This window comes from Dermacentor variabilis, chromosome 3 (assembly GCF_050947875.1).
Source record: "Dermacentor variabilis isolate Ectoservices chromosome 3, ASM5094787v1, whole genome shotgun sequence".
NCBI lineage: Eukaryota > Metazoa > Arthropoda > Arachnida > Ixodida > Ixodidae > Dermacentor > Dermacentor variabilis.
In genome coordinates, this window is record NC_134570.1 from 30,960,773 (window position 1) to 30,982,865 (window position 22,093).

Consider the following 22,093-nt stretch of genomic DNA (forward strand, 5'->3'; position numbering starts at 1 on the left):
GTGTCGAGAGGGTGCATGGGAGCCTGTGTTGACTTTGTGACGAACAAGAATAGTGCAGCCAAGTTCGCTCGGTCATAACGCCAAGCACCTTCCAAATTTCACTAGCAGTGCTTGGATACCGGACTTCTCGGATGACGTTAGGTTAAGGGCCGAAATGGAACACATTCCAGTCGGCGGAGCCATCGCCAATCTCTGGAGAAATACGGTGTTACACTGTTGCTAGGATGGAGCAGGGTGATGGTTTGCCCCGCAAGCCAACACAGTTTCGGAATGTAGACAGAGCGGGCTGTCTGGTAGGTTGAGCACCAGGACAGCATATGCAGAAGAAGAGGATCATGGGGTGGCAAATTCATTGACCGGTCGCGAGCAGATAGTGCAGTCAATAAAGACATCTGCATCCAAGGGTGCGTCCATGTCTCAAAGAACGGTACCCACGCAGCAGATGACAATGGTGAAGTTACCGTAGATGTTGCGAGCGTAGGAAAGGAAGTGGTTGTGGTGGGCGGACATGTTCATTTTTGTGGTCCTTTGGTAGAAGCACGGTTGTTGGCTCGCATATGCATGTTGAGAGGTTGCGTACTCTTGTACGAAAGTAAGATAAATGCTTACGCAACGATGAAGTGCCATTGCCCAGAAAGGAGCGACTTCCTGCGGCCGAGTGGCTGGCCAATCTAAATATAGAGCTCACACACGAGGACAGCATTTTGTTTGCAACTATGTTGGCTGTCAGGTCAGGTGCCGAATCGTGAGGGAGCAATACTATTAAGCACCCGGCGTGGTTAAAGGCCATGCGTACGCCCAGCGTTGAGCACCAACTGGAGCCCAAAATTAAGGGTGCACAGTAGTTTTGCACCACAATGAATGGGGCACTTAAACTTATTCCGAAAGTATTCACAGTCATCGAGGTTTGTCCAAGGCATGGTAGACGAGTTCCGTCAGCTGGGAGGGGGCCGGCTGGTGCGACCGTAGCCATTTTTAGATGGCACTGAATGGGGAGCAAATTTGGTGCCGTGAAATTAAAAGCTGCACCGGTGTCCACTAGGGATTCAACGTTTCCCGGTGGCTCACCTAGGGATTCAACGTTTCCCGGTGGCTCACCTATCTAGACTTGCAAGGTGGGCATTACCTGTAAACGGGTCCAGTGACAGGAGAAGGACTTGACTTACGTGAGGTCCTGCCCTTGGTGGTCCACGGTGAAGTTTTCCGATGAAGGACTACGACGCACATAGTCTAGACTGTAATGGCCGATCTCGTTGCATCGATAGCAGCGCGTGGTTGGAGAGCGCTGACGGTAGACGTCGGAGTGACTGGCTTGGCCCGCGGACGCTTGTTGACTTAGAAAAGGGCGCGGGCGGGACACTGCACAGGGGCGTTCCACTATGTGAGCCTCCAAGGCAAGAGCTAAGGCAGGGTGAACTGTAAACGGGCGGGCGAGGCGGACGAAGCGTTGAAGTTTTAGATCAGTAGAGGATCGATGAAGGCTTTGGTAGCAATGAAGTCGGCGGTGGATTTGGGACAACCCGCCAGGGCCTTCCATGACAGGCGCTTGACATAAGCATCGAGCTCCTTGCAGGTTGTAGTGGCCCTGTTGCACGTACTTCTGTAAGATGCAAGTGCTGAAGATTGGAATCACCACTGTGGGACTCGAGGACCGAGACGACACTTGCGTAGTTGGAACGGTCGGATGCCGCCAGGAACTCCAAAAATTCAGCGGCAGCAGAATGAGGCTGAGCCACGAAGATTTGAGCTTTGTGGTGAGGTGACCAGGAGTGGAGAACAGCGACAGACTCAAACTGCGCGGTACCAAGACGTGCTGCCGTCAAAGGCAGGTGGACATGGGAAGAGTGCCTGACATTGCTGCGTGACGGAATTGGGAAAGGGAGGTTGAGGTGCCGAAACAGCTGGAGCTTGATCAGTGCAAGTAGGCGAGAGATTTTGAGAGAGATTTACCTAGAAAATACCGTTTGCATTGAATGGGAAGGGATCAGGAGCGAGGGGGAGGATACAATCAGGGCTCGATGGCAAATAAAGGTCAGTGGGACGCCTCGCATTGGGCGCTCACGGGAAGACTACAAATGAAGCTGTGCAGTGTGATGTGCCCGGACAAGCTTTAAAGTGAGAGAAGCTCACAGTAAAATTGATTATGAAGAGCGACTGGGGAGTACGAAAGAAAGTAAATGGGCTGGGAGAGTTTCCAGATATTTGTACAGGAAAAAACATTGATTCACAGTGGAGGAAAAGAACTAGGAAGCTTACCGGCAAGTATGCTACCTGCATGGTGAGCAACGTGGCAACAAATAACGTGAAGCGGAAAGTCAGAGGGGCTGAGATAATCTCATGGGTGGCAGCAATGGAAATAAAGCCTTTTATGAGTAACTACATCAGAGAAAATAAATCAGGAAAGAAACAATTTATGATAACTCAAAGGGAGGCTCATTACTTCTCGAAGCGAGATCAGGATACCTTAGAACACGCACTTATAAAGTGAGATGTGCTTGTTGCAGTAAAGCTAGGGAAACGACGGGGCATGTTTTATTAGAATGTGAAGATGACTGCCCAGTGGTCGATTTAAGCACCTCTCGCCTCTTTGAAGCCCCTGGGTTTAGGAAGAGCATGAGGAAAGTAAACATGTCCGCAGTTGGAAGAAGCGATTAGAAGACTGGTGGAAGAAAAGCAGGGAAACGACAAACAGCAGAGGCGTGTAAAAACGAAGTTCACAATAGGGCTTCAGAAAGTTTGGTTTTGGGAGTGCATTGTGGGCTTTTCTCATTTTCTTCTTTCTCTTTTTTAGCGTAGTTAGGACATTAGGGAATACAATAACAAGAGCTTGGTGGCGCAACCCACCGCCCCGTTCCAAAGGGGACGCTCATAGCGGCCATCCGTCCGTCCGTCCGTCCATCCATCCATCCATCCATCCATCCATCCATCCATCCATCCATCCATCCATCCATCCATCCATCCATCCATCCATCCATCCATCCATCCATCCATCCATCCATCCGTCCGTCCGTCCGTCCGTCCGTCCGTCTATCCATATACCCACCCACCAGGGGACACGAAGCTTGGGACACGTGTGGTGAAGTCGGCGATGCGACTCTTCGCGGAAGACATAGGTTGCACTAAACAGTTCTCCACGAAGAGCAGTCGCTGGTCAAGGCGCGCTTCTAAAGAGTCCAGGAGAGCCGCTAGGTCGGACGAAGGCTGACGGCGAGTGGAATCCGAATCGGCAGGGTGAATGTTTGAAGTTATCGTACCAGAATCTGAAGCCTGAGATGGCTGCGACGGTTGCGTAGTAGTGGCGTCGCTCGCGGAAAGGGCATGGTCCGGTTGAGGGTCCGATGACGGTGCCGGCATAGACTGCGGCAACGATGCGAGCGAAGGCATCGTACTGGGGGACGTCTTGTTGCGGGTTAACATGACCACTGCCACTGAAATGTAACGGGAGTCCGGCGTCTTGAACGGGTTACAACCGGTACACAACCCACCGAAATCTCAACCGTTCCAAAAACCAACTATTCCCTTGACCCGCTGCTACTCTATTCTTGTCTTGTCGCCCAAACACTGGCGCATGCCCACTATGGGGGATTGGATATTTCTGCTTGCCCTTCTCTTCCTCTTCTTTCATTTGCGGCCTTCTTCATTACTGTTACAATATATATATATATATATATATATATATATATATATATATATATATATATATATATATATATATATATATATATATATATATATAAATATGGCGTTGCAATGCAGTTTGCCGTTGCTCCGGCTCCCACTGCGTGGAGTATACCACTTTTGTCGGCGCCTGTACATGGGGTTGTGATGTCGTTGTGCTTGTTTCATCGTCTTCATTCAATCATTATCACCTGACTCCCGTCTTCACTGAGAGTCTAGTTTCTTAAATGCAATTAGCATTGCAGTGTTGATTCCAGGGTCTGACTGTTTGTCTATTTATGTCTGGAACCATTCTGCCGGCAAATTTGGTCACTGGGTAATGTGTGGTCTTATGGTTAGCGCATCGGGTTGCTGTGCTGAGGGATGGGGGTTCGAAACCAGCCGTCGAAATAATTTGACTTACTGGGTATGTGGGCCTGAGAACGGGCCGAACTTGAACAAACCTTTGTTTGACGCCAATTTCGGTCACTGGGCATATGCAAAAGGGCTTGTGCCGCTCTTAAATGAACCTGTTTAACGCCAACTTGGCTCACTGAGCATGTGTCACTGGTTATGTTCCGTTCCCCAACTGACCTCTTTGACGCGCACTCTGTCTGTGCTGCTCTTCAAGAAATCTCGTTGATACTGACTTGGGTTCCTGTGTATGTACCAGTAAACATGTGTCGCTCTTCAATGAACGACGCCCTTTGATGCCAACTTGTGTGACTGGGTATGAGCTGCTCTATAATGACAAAAAATATTGTTTAAATTTATCCGATGCTTGGCGGAATCTAACCCGCACGGCTAAATGTCTCAGCGTGTGTAGTGGGAAGTGCTAGAGAGGAGTCCGGCTGCGCGTACATTTCGACGTTGGTAATGAGGTGTGTCGCTAAATTAATTCAATGCTAATAGCATTAACGTCGATGTTCTTGGTGAGATGGGCTCTGCCGGAATCTTATTTATGTGGGGTGCACACACACAAGCACGCACGCACGCAACACTTTTTCTGTAAAGATCAAAGCACATTGTTCCATCGTGTTTCTTGTAAAGGGTGCTCCACAGCAATAATAGTTACTGTGAGGGGAAGCCATAGCTACGAGGACTAATGAAACGACTGAAGATAGCAGTACAACCACGTGACGTGTTCAAACGAATTGCAAGTGCAGTAGCAGTTATAAGGATAAGGTAAAATTATACGAAGCGTGGAATGTAAGGCAGCTGTCACGGAAAGGATTAGTTTCAGATTGCGCATACTGGCAGAAAAGTGTGCGCTATAATAATGCGCGGTAAAGCTACGCGGACTCCGTATGGTACACGCACGGACGCACGCATGCACGCACGCACGCACGCGCGTTGATGTCAGCTTGTAAAAATAAAGTTTCAACAAACCACTCGCTCTTCCTTTTTTTCTCTCTCTCAATGGTTTCCCCAGTTGCCCCCGACGCCTTCGTCCGCGACAAGCGCAGCGTGCTGCCTGCTGGAACATCGTACAGTTTGAATCGCAGCTCCTTATTTCGTCGTCGGCCTGCTCGTTGGAGAATCGAATTGACGCCTCCCCGGGGACGACGTGTGCTGCTTAGCACTAAAAGCATGCAGCACTGAGGAAGCTAGACTGGAGAGAGAGAAAGCAAAGACGATAAGGCTAGGCACGTCAGACAAGCGTACGGCTTGCAAACCCTGAACTGGAATGAAAAGGTTAAGAGGATGGAGAGGTGAAAAACGGTAGTGATTAATCAGTGTCGCGCTCCAAGACCAGGCACAGTGTGGTTACAGATCACACTACAAGAAATTGCAGTAGCCCTCGAATTACTTGCTCTGCGAATGTATCCTGGGTCCCTGCATCTGAAAACGTTGTCGAGTTCATGTTGTTTATCGCGGTTTGTATAGAGAGACGCGCTGCCACGTCATAACGAAGACAGCGAGCCGTAGCAAGAACGTCCGGCTTAGCTGCCTCAGGTGCTGGGTTCAAGCATCACAGCCGGAGGACTGACGCGTGTCGCGCTCCGGGAAGGCTTCGCTTGGTTCGAGTCGACGCCATGTGTGTGTAGAAGATGATGACTGTCTGAGTGAATAATCAATTCTAAATTTTGCGGGACGTATGTGAATTTAGCTAGACTGGTATCTTTCTGGTAAGTTCACTCCGGGCCAATTGAGTACTGATAATTTGCCCTTTCTCGTCCCCCAGAGTAAAGTAGCCAACCAGACGCATTTCTGGTAAACATCCCTGCCTTCCTTCTTTATTTTCTCCTCCTCTGCCACGTTTTTTGCATTGTAACGGCAATATGTACAGATTTTGCTCGTGTAAATGCTTTACTCGATAGCATAGTTATACGCTCTTCCCTTCTTAAAAAAAAAGGTTTAAAGCGGAATAACCCCGCGAATTTGAACTCGCCACTAAGAGACGACATTGTTGTAGCATAACTAGCCCTGCACGGTTTTTTTCAGTGCTGCCGAGCATTGCTGGCGGCTGTTTCTGGAAAAGTGATGCGGCGGGCGACGTTTTGCTGGGTACACAGCGACCGCGGTGCAGCTTTTGGAATCGCATGTCTGCGAGCGAATCACGAGGGAGAATACGCGGAAGGGAAGGTCAGGACTAAGAAGAGGGAAAGAGTTGAAGACAAGTGACATCCACCCGAAAACACATGTCCCTCTCTTGCTCGCTTCTTTTTTGTTTATCTTCTACGGAGTTTGCTGAATTTCCTTTTTTCTTTTTGTTTTGTCGCCCTGATTCATCGACCGGAGCTCCCCCGTATCTGTGCCCAACGAAGTTTCGTTGGGTGGAGGCTCTGAACCGCGATTTTTTCGCAAACGGCGCCTGTCTCGACATACACTTTATTTTCTTTCTGTTCTTTGTCGATTTGCGTTGAGAGAATACTGTGGGTATCCCGGATTCCAGTTCTCGTTAGTCAGACCCGTGAATGAACGTGAAATCATGACTGCATCTAGTACAGTTTCGAAGGGAGCAGGACAGCCCTCTTTAAATGGTCCTCGCTATTCGAATTTGAGAATCACACACATAACTGAGGTGAGTTGCCTTTCAATGAATACATTTCGTAAGACATATTTCAAAAGGAGCCTGTTATAGCTGATATATATATATATATATATATATATATATATATATATATATATATATATATATATATATATATATATATATATATATATATATATATATATATATATATATATATATATATATATATATGTGTGTGTGTGTGTGTGTGTAAAGCTTTGAGTTCGGCTTGCTATCCAGCATTGAGGAAGTGGGAGGGCGGTAAAAAGAGTCAGAGGGAGAGATGCGTAGAAGATGAGGGAGAAGATGGTGGTGAGGGAACTTGAGCAGCAAAGCCTCTAACGGAAATAGTAAACCGCAGAACTCTATTAAAGCGATAGCTTTATTGAGTTACTTCGACCATTCTATATGGTTTGATCTCGCACAGTAAACTGTGGCACATGCCTCCAATGACCGATGCTGTCTACTAGCTTGCACCAATAGGTATGTGCTGTCAGCTGTCTTACCGACCGGCGAACTCCCGCCGCTAGTTACATGCCCGAAAAGGCAAATTACTTCTGGCTGGTGACTGAACTAGTAGACTACTTTGGTCACTGGATATGTTCCACTGAGTACGCGCCCGCATGTACAACTTCATCACTGCGTATGTGACATTGGTAAGTACCAATTTCATTTCATTTGTTTACTCTCACGGTTAATAACAGTAAAGAGAGGAGTGTGTAATACGGTGTAATTACATCAAGTGAGCGGAAATGGAGTCTTAAAGTGGCTGTCGTCGACGTCGATGATAGAGGCGAATTGGCGGGAAGGTGGTTCTAGTCCGTGCTTGTGGTTGGTACAAAAGAATGGAAACACATATTAGTACAACAATTAGGCAGACGAACGGTGGTCGTTGCGTGAAAAAAAAAAAAACTAAGGGGGGGCTGTGAAGAGAAAGTTGCCTAGAGCGGGGTTGGATTGGTATACCTTACGGGGAAGACAGAGTCGAGCAGATTTACGTCGAAGTGAAAGATCAGCTAAACTGAGAGATGTATTGATGTTACATTTGCAGCGCGGCAATAGTTAGATAAAATGCAAAGAGCAGAAATGTTATCGATGCAGAGTGATAACGACGGAACGTGTGGGTCGTAGATGGAGGAGGCATATTCGAGTTTCGAACGGACCTGTGGTATGCATAATAGGAGCGTTACTGACTATCTCTTCAATATGGGTTTGTCATGGTGTGTTTTCGGAGATGTAAACGCCAAGGTATTTGTATTTGCTGACTTGAGAAAGTGGAGCGTTATTGAGGAAATCCTTACCGTGTAATTGAGTATATATATGGTGGGTAATTCTCACGACCTTACATTTGTTACCATTACGTTGCATTAACCAAGTGGTACACTATATACGGGATGTCTCACGTACCTTTAGCTAAACTTAAAAAAATAATATGAAAATACCACCTAGCTGGACCGAACTAAGATAATGTTGTTTGCCGTTGCTTGGAGATACTCAGAGATTATGTTTTTGCATTCCGCCTAATTACATAATTAGTCTTAATTAATTATCAACTTCTCAAGTATTATAATCAGATGAAAAGTGTCAATGAGAAAATTGTAGAGCAACATGAAAAACTCCCGATACAGCTTTCTGTTGCTCAGTACGTGCTACATAATATTTCTTTCCGAGTGTGAAAGAAGCCCGCGAATACACGCAAAATTGCCGCACGACTGGCCGCTCGAGGCACTTAATATTTGCGCGTCTCAATTTTCTCTTTGACACCTTTCATCTAATTATAATATTTAAGAAGTTGCTTACTTCATTAAGATTAATTGTGTTATTAGGCTGATTTCAAAAAATAATCTGAGTGTCTGCAAGCGACGGCAAGCAACATCACCTTGGTTCTGTCCAGCTACGTGGCATTTGCATATCTTAATGGTCTGGCTAAAGTTACGTGGGGCACCCTGTAGAAACAGTGTCAGGTTCAGATAGAAAGGTAACTTGGTCTGCAGAAGTTAGGCTGTCACGGTAAGTCACACACTCATAGGCAAATAATTTCACAGAGGATTATATATTACAGGGTAAATCGTTAATGTACACGAGAATAAGTAACGGACCAGATTCTTGAGGCACACTAGTTGTTACAAGACAGGGGGCAGAGTTATGACAGTTAGCTGTTAGAAACTGTACGTGGTTAGATAAAAAACACTCCATCTATTTTAAAACGTTGGTGTCTAGGTTCAGTGTACTTAGTTTTAGAAGCAGGAGTTGATGGCAAACAGAATCGAACGCTTTAACAAAGTCGCTGAACATGTTATCGATGTAGGAGGAACGGTTGATAGCGGAAAATAGATCGTGAGTAAAGGACAGGAGTAGGGTTTCGCAAGAATAATTTTCTTAAAGTCGTGTTGATCTGTGCTGAAAAAAAGAAATTTGACTCAACAAAATCAACAATGTGACAGTAAATTACATGCTCCATAAGGTTACACGGTATGCTTGTTAATGAAGTTTGTCTATAATTGTTAGGAGAATGCACTTAACCAGTTTCGTGCAAGAGAATCACCATCCTTTCCTTCCCATCGCCAGGTAGTGCACTGGACTCAAGTGACTGCGAAAACAGCATGGAGATTAATTGACAAATGAACCTATGCATTTTTCAAGAACTTAAGGTGAATCGCATCCTCACTTGGAGAAGGAAGTTAGAAGTTGTCGAAGAACAATAATCGGGAACATCCGGAAGCGAGAAAGATACATCGGTAGCAAAAAAAAAAAAAAAACACGAAAGAATGAATTAAGCACGGAACGTCACTTGTCCCTCGGAATTACTACGTCATTATCGCCCATTAGTTCAATTATGCCTTTAATGTCGCTATTGATGACCTGTCAAAGTTTACGCGGATTGCTTGCTAACAAGGAGGGAAGTGTAGTGTTACGATCGGCCAGCAGAGGTAGTGACCTTCTAGTCTCTACCGCCCCACTGCGACGAATCGCTTCGGGAAGCTAACAATGCGGCACCATCGGACAGGCCTGCGGCGCCAGCCAGGCGAGACACGTTTGGCGGACCGAGCATTGTTTGTTGATTCACTGTCGCCTTCAAGGACCAATTGGAGTAAGGAAACTCCTGGAAAAGGGTGTTCTACGGCGTTTCCTCACGGACTCCGGTAATCGCCACGGTCGTTTGACAGACGCTCCAGTTAGCAGCTGGGTCATTCCAGGAACCAAGACGTGCCAGCTTGAATCAAGCGTGGCAATCACGTCTACGAAGCTCTCCTCCTTCCTGTGTGTTCAGCGAAAAAAGGTGCGGGAGTGATTGCCTGAACTCTCGCCCTCAACGCGGGTCCTTCGATCACTTTGGACGCTCCGATTGGACAAAGGGGGAGGGAGTGTAAGCGAACTTTTTCATCTCCTCGGGGTGCTTCGTTTCAGTCATGCTAGACCGATGAAATGTAACGTCCTTACGTCCTTAGCGTGGACGAGTCGGACGACTGCATGGGTCAGCTCCTATTCCTTTTGACATGCCCGACCCCAACTGTTACAGTCGCTTGAAAAAAAGAAATATGCATGCTTGGTGACGGACAACGCATGCGTAACGTAATCGTTTGCAGCGAGATGATATGCGGCCCAACGGACTTGTGTACCCGATAATCTAACTTTTCGGTACAAGCGCTTTTTTCCTTAAATTTAATAGTCGTTTTAGGGTCGGTGGGAACCACGGTGATTTGCTGTTCCGAATTTTGCGTAGTGGTATAAATTTGTTAGCAAGTCTAATTACTCTTGATTTAAATAACAGCCAGTTCTCATGCACAGAGCTATCAGAATATCCGGAAACAAATGTATTAAAAAAATACTTCGAGTTGCGTATTTATAGAATTTTAGTCGCCCTGCTGTATTCTCTAGTTAACTTCGGCTTTTTGCTATTACGAGAGGAGAAGTTATAGAAGAAGAAATTTGTGGCGGAGTGTTCGCTCAAGCGAAGTAGAAAGGTTACATTTCGAGCCACTTATGGGCGAATGGTAAGTAACACGTCCAGGGTAGTCGCACAAGAAAGCGCGTATAGTGCGCGTCGGGCGTTTAATAAGCTCAGCGTAGTTGAAATCTAAGCACGTTGTAGCGCCCTCCCTTGTACGGCGCCTGGAACCCGGATAGCGTGCTCCCGCATGAGAAGGAAATGAAGACGGTGCCCGACCTTTACACGCGAAGCCACGGCTCGCAGTTCCATTCCGCGGTCGATTCGGGTCAGCTGTCTCTTTCCTACGCGCCTGAGGCATAAGCCTACAACGTGTTGACAAATGTCACGCATTCAGAGGAGCTGGAGTTAGTTGCTGGTTTCGGTGTCTCCCAAGATATATGAGGAAAATTGAAATTACCGTCTAGGAACGTGGCCGCTAGAGGATGCCTTGCGCGCAATTTATATAGCACGTCGTACAGTTCTGAAGAAGAAGCCTGCAAGCGAATTAGCAGGACGGCAACGTGCGCAGAAAACGAAATCCTTGGGATTAAGATGGATGGATACGCATACCACTTCGAGATGTCACGCAACGGGAATAATGAACGAAGCAAGTTCGCGACTGACCGCAATCAACTCACCACCGGCGGTACGTGTTCCACTGTCATATCTGTAAAAGGTATACCGTTTTAAACAGTTTAAAAGCTCGTATATTTTATTTTTGGGGAAAGCTAAGTTTCTGTTAAGATGATCACGTCAGCTGAGACCGCGTCAGCTATCTTTGACAATGCGTCACGTTTGTTGATTAAGCTGCTGATGTTGCAGTCTAAGAAAGAAAAAGCCGTTGATAAGTTAGTGCGTTCATGCCTTTGCTGCTATGCTGGCCGAGAGTGGATGGACTCTGCAGCTGTTCCAGACACGAGACTAGGGGAGCTTGGGGTGCTAAGTTCAACTTCGCACACTCTGTTAGTGGTGAAACAAGCACGTTGTGACGTAGCGTAAAAGCTTTTCCACTAGTTTATGCAAGTTTATGCAAGCTTTTCCACTAGTTTATGAAAATTACTTTATCAAGTAATTTTCTTTTCTTGTCGCCCGCGCTGCTTTGCGAAAGTATTCACCCAAGTGAAAAACAGAAGACCTTGAGAAGAAGCTGAGGTCTGCGCAACGAGCGATAGAACAAAAAAATGATACGCATAAGGTTGAGAGGCATATATCTACGGCGGTATGAATTAGAGAACATACGGGTGTAAGATATTGTCATCATCATCATCATCATCATCATCATCATCATCATCATCATCATCATCATCATCATCATCATCATCATCATCATCATCATCATCATCATCATCATCATCATCATCATCATCATCATCATCAGCCTAGTTACGCCCACTGCAGGGCAAAGGCCTCTCCCATACTTCTCCAACTACCCCGGTCATGTACTAATTGTGGCCATGTTGTCCCTGCAAACGTCTTAATGTCATCCGCCCACCTAACTTTCTGCCGCCCCCTGCTACGCATCCCTTCCCTTGGAATCCAGTCCGTAACCCTTAGTGACCATCGGTTATCTTCCCTCCTCATTACATGTCCGGCCCATGCCCATTTCTTTTTCTTGATTTCAACTAAGATGTCGTTTACCCGCGTTTGTTGCCTCACCCAATCTGCTCTTTTCTTATCCCTTAACGTCACACCCATCATTCTTCTTTCCATAGCTCGTTGCGTCGTCCTCAATTTCAGCAGAACCCTTTTCGTAAGCCTCCAGGTTTCTGCCCCATATGTGAGTACTGGTAACACACAGCTGTTATACACTTTCCTTTTGAGGGATAGTGGCAGCCTGCTGTTCATGATTTGAGAATGCCTGCCAAACGCACCCCAGCCCATTCTTATTCTTCTGGTTATTTCAGTTTCATGATCCGGATCCGTGGTCACTACCTGCCCTAAGTAGATGTATTCCCTTACCCCTTCCAGTGCTTCGCTACCTATCGTAAACTGCTGTTCTCTTCCGAGCCTGTTAAACATTACTTTAGTTTTCTGCAGATTAATTTTCAGACCCACCCTTCTGCTTTGCCTCTCCAGGTCAGTGAGCATGCATTGCAATTGGTCTCCTGAGTTACTAAGCAAGGCAATATCATCAGCGAATCGCAAGTTGCTAAGGTATTCTCCATCAACTTTTATCCCCAATTCTTCCCACTCCAGACCTCTGAATACCTCCTGTAAACATGCTGTGAATAGCATTGGAGATATCGTATCTCCCTGTCTGACGCCTTTCTTTATAGGGATTTTGTTGCTTTCTTTGTGGAGGACTACGGTGGCTGTGGAGCCGCTATAGATATCTTCCAGTATCTTTACATATGGCTCATCTACACCCTGATTCCGTAATGCCTCCATGACTGCTGAGGTTTCGACTGAATCAAACGCTTTCTCGTAATCAATGAAAGCTATATATAAGGGTTGGTTATATTCTGCACATTTCTCTATCACTTGATTGATAGTGTGAATATGGTCTATTGTTGAGTAGCCTTTACGGAATCCTGCCTGGTCCTTTGGTTGACAGAAGTCTAAGGTGTTCCTGATTCTATTTGCGATTACCTTAGTAAATACTTTGTAGGCAACGGACAGTAAGCTGATCGGTCTGTAATTTTTGAAGTCTTTGGCGTCCCCTTTCTTATGGATTAGGATTATGTTAGCGTTCTTCCAAGATTCCGGTACGCTCGAGGTTATGAGGCATTGCGTATACAGGGTGGCCAGTTTCTCTAGAACAATCTGACCACCATCCTTCAACAAATCTGCTGTTACCTGATCCTCCCCAGCTGCATTCCCCCTTTGCATAGCTCCTAAGGCTTTCTTTACTTCTTCTGGCGTTACCTGTGGGATTTCGAATTCCTCTAGGCTATTCTCTCTTCCACTATCGTCGTGGGTGCCACTGGTACTGTATAAATCTCTATAGAACTCCTCAGCTACTTGAACTATCTCATCCATATTAGTAACGATATTGCCGGCTTTGTCTCTTAACGCACACATCTGATTCTTGCCTATTCCTAGTTTCTTCTTCACTGTTTTTAGGCTTCCTCCGTTCCTGAGAGCCTGTTCAATTCTATCCATATTATAGTTCCTGATGTCTGCTGTCTTACGCTTGTTGATTAACTTAGAAAGTTCTGCCAGTTCTATTCTAGCTGTAGGGTTAGAGGCTTTCATACATTGGCGTTTCTTGATCAGATCTTTCGTCTCCTGCGATAGCTTACTGGTTTCCTGTCTAACGGAGTTACCACCGACTTCTATTGCGCACTCCTTAATGGTTCCCATGAGATAGTCGTTCATTGCTTCAACACTAAGGTCCTCTTCCTGAGTTAAAGCCGAATACCTGTTCTGTAGCTTGATCCGGAATTCCTCTAGTTTCCCTCTTACCGCTAACTCATTGATTGGCTTCTTGTGTACCAGTTTCTTCCGTTCCCTCCTCAAGTCTAGGCTAATTCGAGTTCTTACCATCCTATGGTCACTGCAGCGTACCTTGCCGAGCGCGTGTACATCTTGTATGATGCCAGGGTTCGCGCAGAGTATGAAGTCGATTTCATTTCTAGTCTCACCATTCGGGCTCCTCCATGTCCACTTTCGACTAACCCGCTTGCGCAAAAAGGTGTTCATTATCCGCATATTATTCTGTTCTGCAAACTCTACTAATAATTCTCCTCTGCTATTCCTAGAGCCTATGCCATATTCCCCCACTGACTTGTCTCCAGCCTGCTTCTTGCCTACCCTGGCATTGAAGTCGCCCATCAGTATAGTGTATTTTTTTTTTACTTTACCCATCGCCGATTCCACGTCTTCATAAAAGCTTTCGACTTCCTGGTCATCATGACTGCATGTAGGGGCATAGACTTGTACCACCTTCAATTTGTACCTCTTATTAAGTTTCACAACAAGACCTGCCACCCTCTCGTTAATGCTATAGAATTCCTGTATGTTACCAGCTATTTCCTTATTAATCAGGAATCCGACTCCTAGTTCTCGTCTCTCCGCTAAGCCCCGGTAACACAGTACATGCCCGCTTTTTAGCACTGTATATGCTTCTTTTGTCCTTCTAACCTCACTGAGCCCTATTATATCCCATTTACTACCCTCTAATTCCTCCAATAACATTGCTAGACTCGCCTCACTAGATAGCGTTCTAACGTTAAACGTTGCCAGGTTCAGATTCCAATGGCGGCCTGTCCGGAGCCAGGTATTCTTAGCACCCTCTGCAGCGTCACAGATCTGACGGCCGCCGTGGTCAGTTGCTTCGCGGCTGCTGGGGACTGAGGGCCGGGGTTTGATTGTTGTATTCATATAGGAGGTTGTGGCCAAGTACTGCACCAGGGTGGCCAATCCTGCTCTGGTGAGAGAGTGCGTTACCGGTTCTGGTCACCGGGATCAGGCCGCACTCCAGGCCTGTTTGTGCAATTTTCTCAACACACGGTTTTTTTTTTTTCGGTGGAGAATTGCGCGGCACCGGGATGTGAATCACGGTCCTCTTGCACTGGAGGCGGATACTCTACCGTCCCGGTAGGAGTTAAATTAAAAATTGAATTATGGTGTTTTGCGTGAGATATTGTAGTTGAGCTTAAAAGGAGTAAATTTAGTTGAATAGCGAGCATAAAAATGGAATCCGAGAGGTTTGATGTTTTGTTAGTTACAAGCACACGAAGAAAGAGTCAATGAAGTCAAATAACGTATAGGGGAAATGATAATTTATTTGAAATGCAGCAATCATAAGGCAAGAAGGATACTGAATGTACGGTGCCTTACCTATTAAGCTACCGTGGCGGATGTACTCCTAACCACTTCCTTGGGTGTTTGTATATGTGTACATCAAGGCTAATCCATGGGAGTGTTAGGCAGCGCCGCGCATGGTCAAAGCCGCTGATGTGGAAGATCCTTTTAACCACAGAGAAAACGTAGTACGTAACGCTGCGTAGTAAGTGATGTGCTAAAACTGGGAAATAATCACCCATGTAGGATAGAATAAGCTGATGCAAAACTGGGGCAACCGGAGACTGCTAGGGGGATACCTTCGTTCGTTCTTAAGGGGACTAGAAGATGACGAAGAGAAGAAAAACGACGGTGACGACACACTCGGACACATGTACAACAGTATCAGGACAAACCTGCGTTTAAACTCTTACGTTCATCCCACTGTCTGCGTCTTGGAAACAGTAAGCCAGAAAGCGACAGTCGGCTCGAAATGACACAGAGGCAAAATTCGTCTTCCGAAACATCGCCCGTGCGAATCCAAATCTAAGAGCGCGCATCGCCGAGACGACGTCGAAGTACTGAATTACCCGTGGCGTTCTCTTTGCAATGTGCGTCACGCATTTGGTATTGCTCAATTTGCTATACGGCCATGTCATTCGAGTTTGCGAGTCGCGTGGGCCTGCGTGATTGAATTCCGACCGCGGCTGCTGCGCACCGGCACGGTCAAAGTATATTAAAATGTCTTCCACGTATCAAGTTCGTTTTCCTTCTTACTAATATGGTGCGGCGGGTATTTACGAGAAATGGTTTCACGCACGGCTTGTATCGACTAAAATAGACGTGAGAGCTTTGAGGAGAAGAATTTAACAACGACTAAACTATAACTTTTCAAAATTGTGTGGCACACGAGCTTATGGTATGATGAAAAACAGCTTAGAATCAAACCCGACAGGGGGACAACAATATATTCGGGCCACGCGCTAGCGCAGTAAACGTAGATTGGACGCAAGAAGGCACCAGCGTCGCGTACGTATACGTTACGATGCTTCCGTGAACTGCTCCTTCCTCATTCACCATCGCGTAAGGGGGGCGGGGGCGGGGGAGTGCACATCTCTCGCGTGCGCCTCTAGGTTCTCCGCATTTAGAAACTTTAATCAAAGGATCCTCGGAGCGTACGGCTCCTTGAACTTCCGTTTCCTACCTCGCGAAATTACCATGACAGACATTCATACTGCGAAAGAGAGAGAGAGAAAGAAAGAAGAGAAGAAAGACAGGAAGAAAGGAGAAAAAAAAAAGAAGAAAGGAAGTGCAGACTCTATAGTGCCGCCATCGCACATATATATATCTGTTCATTTCTTCGTTCTTTCTGCGCATGCGTGTACACGAGTCATATATGATTTCCTCCTCCTCGTGATCTCAAAGCAGAGGCAGTGCTGAAAGTAAGAAGTGGGAACGGAAGGGTTCCTTTCTTCCAACCCCGCCTTACATTCCGTCTGCCCGGAGTCGGTTTGCGTGTGCCTACTTTCCTTCACAGCTCAGCCTGATTATGACGTCGCACTCGTCGCAGGCAAAGAGATACGTACGTGCGATATGTACGTACGCCAAATATACAAAGGAAGTCTAGTTCCGTGCCTTTCGTTACACCGTCTTTTCATTTCGCTCTCCCTTCTTTCTTGCTTTCGCTGGAGTTGCCACTATGGCTTCTCGGCCGTTTGTACTTATTCGAAGGCGGTGCGGCCTGACTGCCGCTCTCCCTCTCCCTTCCTCCGTAATATAGGAGCGCACGTAGTTTGCGAGCTGGCGCAGGGAAGCGCGCGGAAGCAGCCCCGTAGTTTATATTTATGAGGATCCACCTGATTTTCTTATGCATGCGGGACCTCTAGCCCCGTTGTTCGCGAGGCTGGCGCCTAGTTGCTTTTCCGGGAGTCGCGCCGGAAAACGAACAAGGCGGAGGGAGCCGAGGCCGCCAGAAGTCCCGCAATTTCTCTCGGATGAGCGCTCCATTCCCATTTTCCTTTACCTCTTTCTTTCTTCTATACACTTCCTTTACTCGCTCCTTCCGTCGGCTGTCTCAATTCCTCTTGCTGTTCATTTTAATTTTTTTTCTAGGAGCAGCAAAGCCGTGGTCCCGACGTTTGATAAATATTTATCGTCCTGCACGATCCCCCATTTCCCACGAGCTCTTGACGTCATTTAGTATAGTAAAAAAGGCGATCTGGATAACGTATACACTGAGAATGGCGAAACGAACGGCTACATTGCACCCTAACGCTATCTCCTTAATGCTAACAGAGCTCTAGGCTATCGCGAGATCAAGCGAAATTAGCGTTGCTGTAATTATTACTGGCGTGCTAGTTAGCTACTACGCAAATATAAAGCGAATTGAACACGACGAATCAAGAGCTGTGAGGAAATGAAAACACTGTGACGCTTCTTTGGTACTTAAAAAGCGATCCATGCTAAGATAAGCTAAGAAAGCTTGCGTAACAAAAATTTGCTGTTACGCTTCATTTTGTAATAGCGAAACTTTACTGTTTATTACAGTTTCTGTGGTGCTAAGAAATGCGTAATTCTTACCTGATGTTCTCGCGAGCAGGCGGGAGAGCTATATGCGCTAAGTAAACTAAAGAAGAAAAAATATTCACAGAAGGAGACTCGAAGCGAAATATAGTAATTCATTGATTTGATTTGATTGCGTCACTATGTCCAAGGGCTCAAAGGAACACACTATCGGTCAATACGCAGTGGGGTACTCCTGATTACTTTTGACCAGCTGGAGTTCTCTAAAGCAACGTTATAGAGAAACAATAGAGAAACACTGAATTAGTTTATATTGATAAACTATTCTTGAAGAATTCTATTGTCGTTGATTTCACGGTAGGTTGGTTAGCGTGAGAGGAAATTACGGTCAAAGTTTCGTTTTAATATATCGCGCCGTAACCCGCGGGCGGTTACATCAGTTCGACGTCACGGATGATAATACTTATTTTGTAGAATTTCGGCCGTGAAAAATTCTTGAAACTTACTAAGTTCTGTCTTTGGCTGTTTTAGAATGCAGTGCTTTCGGCTATGTTAGAATACATTTAACTAGGCCCGAGGAGACGGCGTCGTGACGTCACGGCTACCTAGTGCGGCAATTTACAGTAAGCGTTGCCACCCGTCTTCCGTTGTTGCGATTTTTTTTCTCGCTTACTGAGGGCCTTCTCGCGGTAAGAGTGGCTTTTTTGGTATTGCGGAAGGGTAGTTTAGTGTATGACAGCTGCCTTTACCTTCTTGTTTCTTTTACGACATATAGTGCGATCTGTAGTTATATTATGTGAGCATGAGTTTCGTTTCTAATGTGCTGTGAGCTATCTTCCTTTCTTTATTGATAGGATACAAGGAGAGATTGACGCACAATTTAAGGCTCCGGATGCTCCTTAGCTCCTGAATGGGTCTAGCCTACAACATATAGGGTTCAAGATTACATGTCAAACAACCTTCTCATACAAGCACCAGAACTTGTTAAGCAACGTTTTCACAGTAACACTATGACGTAAGAAATACATGGTACATACAATATACAAGTTTGATAACTCCACAGTACTGTAGAAGAATGTCTCAAAAATACAAACGGTACTGTCCCCTAACAATACAGTTTCTAGTCAGTGGGTGGTGCACATATCGCGTAAATGCATTATCACATATAGTCAGAACAGAAGAGTCAACATGACATAATCCAGAAACACGTACATATATACAGTGACATTGAAATAAAAGGAACATCAAAAGCGTTAATAATCACCAACAATGCCGCTGTCTTCGGGAAAAGTTTCTAATGCTTTTAAAGAGCTCTTCTGCAAGGCCGTTCCTGGCCAAGGGCCCAAAAGTTTTTTTGAACTGAAAGGTCTGCGGTCTAATGTCATAAGAGTTTATTTAAATCGGCGTCTTCGTGTGTCGTGATGTGGGCAGTCTAGAAGGAGGGGATGTATACCTTTATCTACAAATCCACAATCACATTCAGGGGTTTCCGCACGGCCAATTCTATGTAAGAAATGTTTTGTGTAGGCAGTGCCTAGCCTTAATCAATGAATAAGAGTTTCCATATTTCTGTCTAACGACAAAAAGAAAATTGAATTCAATGAAAGGATCGATATGATACAAATAAGAACTCTTAGTATTCTGGTCAAACCACGTATTTCTAGACGTTGCCCTTATAATGCAGCGTAATTCATTCTTTGATATTGGGAGCGGAACCACATAATGTTTGAGGTCTGCTCGCCGTGCTGCTTCATCGGCTACGGTGTTGCCAGGAATGTTGCAATGTCCTGGTGTCAACTGGAACGCTATTTCATGCTTCCGTTGGCTCGTCTTTGTGAGGTCTATAAGTGTCTCGTATATTATGCTATTACTGATTGTTTTACGACGAAAGCCGTATATGACTAACCTTCCGTAGTTTTTTTCGGCGTCCGGCAACAGAAATGGACTTTGCGATTTCTAACAAACCCATGCGGGTGCAATGCGGCGGCGCAGATGTCAAAATGTGGAACCGATGAGAACGCTCGTCGTAAACAATAGCGCGATGTCACGGTTATCGCAGTATATAAGCAGGATAAGTATTGGCGCTAACAACAGCTGCGTTATCGATGGCGATGGCACGCATAATTCGTACACTCGAAGAACAACATGCGCACGAGGAGCGCTGGAGGGAACAGCAACGAGAATGTAAACGGCGCTGGCGCGAAAGGACGACCGATGAAGAACGTTCCCGCGATGCTGAACAAAACGACAATCGCGAGCCCCGGCACCTCCGATCGAGCAACAATGTCAGACTCGCAACGCAAGAAATGACAACCATTCCACTCTGTGAAGATGGAATGGCAGCGAAAGCACCTTGCTTTTCGTTTGAAAGCTTTAACTGTCGTCAGCTTTCGCTGCCATTCCATCTTCACAGAGTGGAATGGTCGTCATTTCTTGCGTTGCGAGTCTGACATCGTTGCTCGATCGGAGGTGCCCGGGCTCGCGATTGTCGTTTTGTTCAGCATCGCGGGAACGTTCTTCATCGGTCGTCTGTTGCTGCAACGCAATTAATGTCGTTAGCTTCGCGTTGATTTCCTTGATGGTTGCGTCCTGTTCGGCGATTCTCCGCTTTAGCATCTCGTTCTCGTCTCTCAGGGATTTTACCAACCCGCTCTCTTCTTGGATCTTCTTCGCGGCGTTTTTCGCTGGTGGTTGTCTCTTCTCTGCCATGTTTGCCTTGACTGCGTCGGCCCAGTCGATTCTCCCCCTCGACTGCGACGGTCTGTGGCGACTGGCGCTCCTGCCTCCCTTGCTGTTGTCCGTCATGCGGCTGCTGTCGCGCTGCCTCGATTCCCCACGGGGTCTCTCGGCAGATGGCGCTCGCAGCGGCGGAAAGCTTTCCGGATCCGGTTGTTGCTGCTTGGCTTCCACCTTTCGTTCCCATTGCCATTTTTTGACCACGTACGGCATCTTGTACTTGTTTTTGCATTCCCTCTCGCCCGTTGGATGCTGTCCCCCGCAGAGCTCGCACTTGGGCTTGCATTCACGTTTGTGATCCTCGCTGGGGTTCATGATTCCGCAGCCGAAGCACACTCTGGTGTTGGGATTCGGGCATAAGTCTCTTCGATGGCCGACCTTGCCGCATGGCCTGCACACGTCAAAGTGCTTGCGGTAAAGCCCGCACCTGACTAATATCGAGCCATACTTGATGTAGTTCGGTACATTCTGTCCTGCGAACAGTATCATCGTGGTTGTATTGCCGATTCTGTGCGCCTTCACCGCTAGGGTGTTGCACGGGTTCACGATGTTTTCGGCTATCTCCTCCGGGGTGTCGTCTACGGCTATGCCTCGGATGACTCCCTTGACCGTGTCGTCCGGCGCCATTCGGTAGGCGCTGACTTCGTATGTCCTGCCTCCTATGTTAAGGGCTTTGACCTTAGAGTATAGCGTGGCATGCCTCTCGTCCGGGGTGCTGACCACGATGATGTTCTGCTGCGCGTTCGTGCAGATGGTGTCTGCTTTGGCTTCTTCCTTTGTTACTCGAGCCGCCGTCATGACGGCCTACATAATTATTGAAACCTCAGTTCTCGCTACGTTGAGAACTCGACGTGGTCTCATGACTATCTTGGTGTCTTCTTTCGGCATGTCTGTCGGCATCCTCGCCGCTTTCGTTACCGAGGCTGCAACTCTCTTAGCAAAGCTGGCCCTAGTCTTGGGTCTCGACTGGCGAGTAATAGCGGCGGACTCACCGTTTTCCTTGCCGGCCATGATCTGCTTGATGCGCTGGCCGGAGGCCGACCAGCCTTCGGCTTCTTCCGGTGTAATGTCCTCTCCGTGAACTTCAATGCACGTGCGCCCGCCGAGATTGCCGATGCTCGGCGCTGACGCCATGTTGTCTCCCATTGACGTGGCCACTTCCATTTCGGACGCTATCTTTGTCGTACTCGTCGCCGGGTTAGGCCTAGCGGGTGGGCCCGTCGCCACCGGTGGCCGTACTCGTGGTAGGCCTACGTTAGGCTTAGCGAAAAGTCCGCACCGGAACAGAAAAAGTCCTCGTAAATCGAGAGGATCACGTACCGCTTGGTCAAAACTGGTACTGGTCGATGCCCGGCACCTTCGCCCACACATTGGTACCAATTATACCGCGGTAACTGTAAATTAATTAATTAATTAATTGGCATAATAGCAGGAGCCGATGAGAAGCCCGGCTCTTCCGCAGTCATCTTCCTTTAGGCAGACATCCATAAATTCACGGGCTTCAT

At 46.7% G+C, this 22,093-nt stretch overlaps 1 pseudogene; it reads right to left on the reverse strand.

Moving 5' to 3' along the window:
* Positions 1 to 1,455: 1,455 nt before the first annotated feature.
* LOC142574464 (uncharacterized) lies at positions 1,456 to 21,758 on the reverse strand (annotated as a pseudogene).
* Between the last annotated feature and the right edge of the window lie 335 nt (positions 21,759 to 22,093).